The following is a 2881-nucleotide window of genomic DNA, read 5'->3' as shown; positions in this document are numbered from 1 at the left end:
CGTTTTCCCATGCAGTGTTCGATAAAAACTCGTAGGAGGAGGAGGACTGGTTAAGCGCACGCGTGCAATCGCACCACTCGTGCATTTGCTCAAAGAAAACGCAACGCAAGAAAGCATAAAACTGCGTGCTGCCCACGATCCGACACAGTCAAAACGAGGTAGAAAACAAATTCTCCTCTCTTGATATATGATCCGACCCTCACACAGACGAAGCCACGGGAAGGCCCGAGGCCGCAATGTGCGTTCAAAGAGTAAGTGCTCAGTGTGTCCTGCAATTCACACCAAGTCTCGCAGCTGGCTGCGTTCTTCATCGACCCGAGAACCGAGTGATCCACCGCTTAGAGTCGTGTTTTTGGATTTTTCAATCAGTACGACAAAACACAAGTTGTTGTTTTTTTTTTCGCGCCCGGCACATCCCATGCCATCTCGAAAGCGCAAAAAAAGCTTCTTCTCAAACGCCTCTTCGTTAATCAAACCAAAAGGGCGATCCTCGAGAAGAGACGAAAAAGGGGGCGATGCGCCTTTTGTAACCCGCGGATTGTCCCGGTGCACTTGAAATCTCCTCTCAATCGAGGCAGCAGAGGGCTCCCGCTGGGCGCATCATCGAAAGGAACGGAGGCCACCCAAAGAAAAAGGCACATCCGAACCACAGTTTTTTTTTTTTTGTGCCGTCCCGACGGCATCCAAGCTTGGTCGGGATCGGCGCCAGATAAATTCGCACATCGAGTCCATTCCCCGTACAAGAGGAAGAAGACAAAACGATGCCAAATAACATCCGGTAATGATCCTTCCGCAGGTTCACCTACGGAAACCTTGTTACGACTTTTACTTCCTCTAAATGATCAAGTTTGGTCATCTTTCCAACACACCGGCGCAACCGAAAGGCCGCTCCGGGTATCGGTCCGAAGACCTCACTAAATCATTCAATCGGTAGTAGCGACGGGCGGTGTGTACAAAGGGCAGGGACGTAATCAACGCGAGCTTATGACTCGCGCTTACTGGGAATTCCTCGTTCAAGGGGAACAATTGCAAGCCCCTATCCCAATCACGAAGGAGGTTCCACGGGTTACCCAGTCTTTACAGACAGGGATAAAAACACGCTGCTTCCTTCAGTGTAGCGCGCGTGCGGCCCCGGACATCTAAGGGCATCACAGACCTGTTATTGCTCTGTTTCGTGCGGCTAGGAGCCGCTTGTCCCTCTAAGAAGGGTGCAAGGTGCAGAGAACCACGCACCTATTTAATAGGCTAGAGTCTCGTTCGTTATCGGAATTAACCAGACAAATCGCTCCACCAACTAAGAACGGCCATGCACCACCATCCACCGAATCAAGAAAGAGCTCTCAATCTGTCAATCCTCCCAGTGTCCGGGCCGGGTAAGTTTTCCCGTGTTGAGTCAAATTAAGCCGCAGGCTCCACTCCTGGTGGTGCCCTTCCGTCAATTCCTTTAAGTTTCAGCTTTGCAACCATACTTCCCCCGGAACCCAAATACTTTGGTTTCCCGGAAGCTGCCCGCCGAGTCATTTGAGTAACTCAGGCAGATCGCTGGTTGGCATCGTTTATGGTTAGAACTAGGGCGGTATCTGATCGCCTTCGAACCTCTAACTTTCGTTCTTGATCAATGAAAACATTCTTGGCAAATGCTTTCGCAGTAGTTCGTCTTGCGACGGTCCAAGAATTTCACCTCTAGCGCCGCAATACGAATGCCCCCGTCTGTCCCTCTTAATCATTATCCTGTATTCCAAAAACCAACAGAACAGAAACAGGATCTTGTTCTATTATTCCATGCACTGTTATTCAGGCGAATCGCCTGCGTTGAGCACTCTAATTTTTTCAAAGTAAACGCGCCGGCCAAAGCAAGGCACCTGATGAAGGGAACCAAGCCACGACAGGCATGATGTTCAGCACGGGCCGTAACGTGGTGTCCACGCACTTCCCGCCTGTAACTGAGATCCAACTACGAGCTTTTTAACCGCAGCAACTTTAGTATACGCTATTGGAGCTGGAATTACCGCGGCTGCTGGCACCAGACTTGCCCTCCAATGGATCCTCGTTAAAGGATTTAGAGTGTACTCATTTCAATTACGGGGCCTCAAAAGAGTCCCGTATTGTTATTTTTCGTCACTACCTCCCCGTGCCGGGAGTGGGTAATTTGCGCGCCTGCTGCCTTCCTTGGATGTGGTAGCCGTTTCTCAGGCTCCCTCTCCGGAATCGAACCCTGATTCTCCGTTACCCGTAACAACCATGGTAGGCGCATAACCTACCATCGACAGTTGATAAGGCAGACACTTGAAAGAAACGTCGCCGGCTCGTGGCCGTGCGATCAGCACAAAGTTATCCAGAGTCACCACACAAAACGGACCGAAGCCCGATTGATCTTGGTCTAATAAAAGCACCCGTCGCCCCGAGGGGCTTCGGGCTCACTGCATGTATTAGCTCTAGAATTGCCACAGTTATCCAAGTAGGAAGAAACGATCTAAGGAACCATAACTGATTTAATGAGCCATTCGCGGTTTCGCCTTGTTTCGGCATGTACTTAGACATGCATGGCTTAATCTTTGAGACAAGCATATGACTACTGGCAGGATCAACCAGGTAATCTTTTCGTGGTGGGTCGCCCAAAACCCTACCAACGCGCGGACGCGGGGCCACCGTCAGGCGCCCCTTACGAACCGCAAACACACACAACGCTTAGGAATTACTTCCAAATCCAAGAAGAAATGAAGCACGTTCGAGCGCGCAGCCGGAATATCCCCGACCGAGGTCGGTACCGACGCGGCAAGAAGCGCATAAATTTCTTTCTCGTCGTAGCAACAGAAAGTCGTACGCCAAAAAAATCATTGACGACGCCTTCGCAGCGTTGCCGAGCTTTCAGGTCCCGTGA

At 50.7% G+C, this 2881-nt stretch overlaps 2 non-coding genes across 2 annotated transcripts; both read right to left on the bottom strand.

Annotated features, from left to right (window-relative positions):
• Positions 1-193: 193 nt before the first annotated feature.
• Positions 194-346, bottom strand: LOC120845470. Its single transcript, XR_005716671.1, has one exon. It is a non-coding gene; the product is annotated as a 5.8S ribosomal RNA (ribosomal RNA).
• A 433-nt stretch (positions 347-779) lies between these two features.
• LOC120845557 lies at positions 780-2595 on the bottom strand. Its single transcript, XR_005716759.1, has one exon. It is a non-coding gene; the product is annotated as a small subunit ribosomal RNA (ribosomal RNA).
• Between the last annotated feature and the right edge of the window lie 286 nt (positions 2596-2881).

Source organism: Ixodes scapularis, unplaced genomic scaffold, assembly GCF_016920785.2.
Source record: "Ixodes scapularis isolate PalLabHiFi unplaced genomic scaffold, ASM1692078v2 ptg001158l_1___fragment_3__unscaffolded, whole genome shotgun sequence".
NCBI classification, from domain to species: Eukaryota; Metazoa; Arthropoda; class Arachnida; order Ixodida; family Ixodidae; genus Ixodes; species Ixodes scapularis.
Note: the sequence above shows the minus strand (reverse complement) of the source record. Positions and strands in the feature narration are given on the sequence as shown.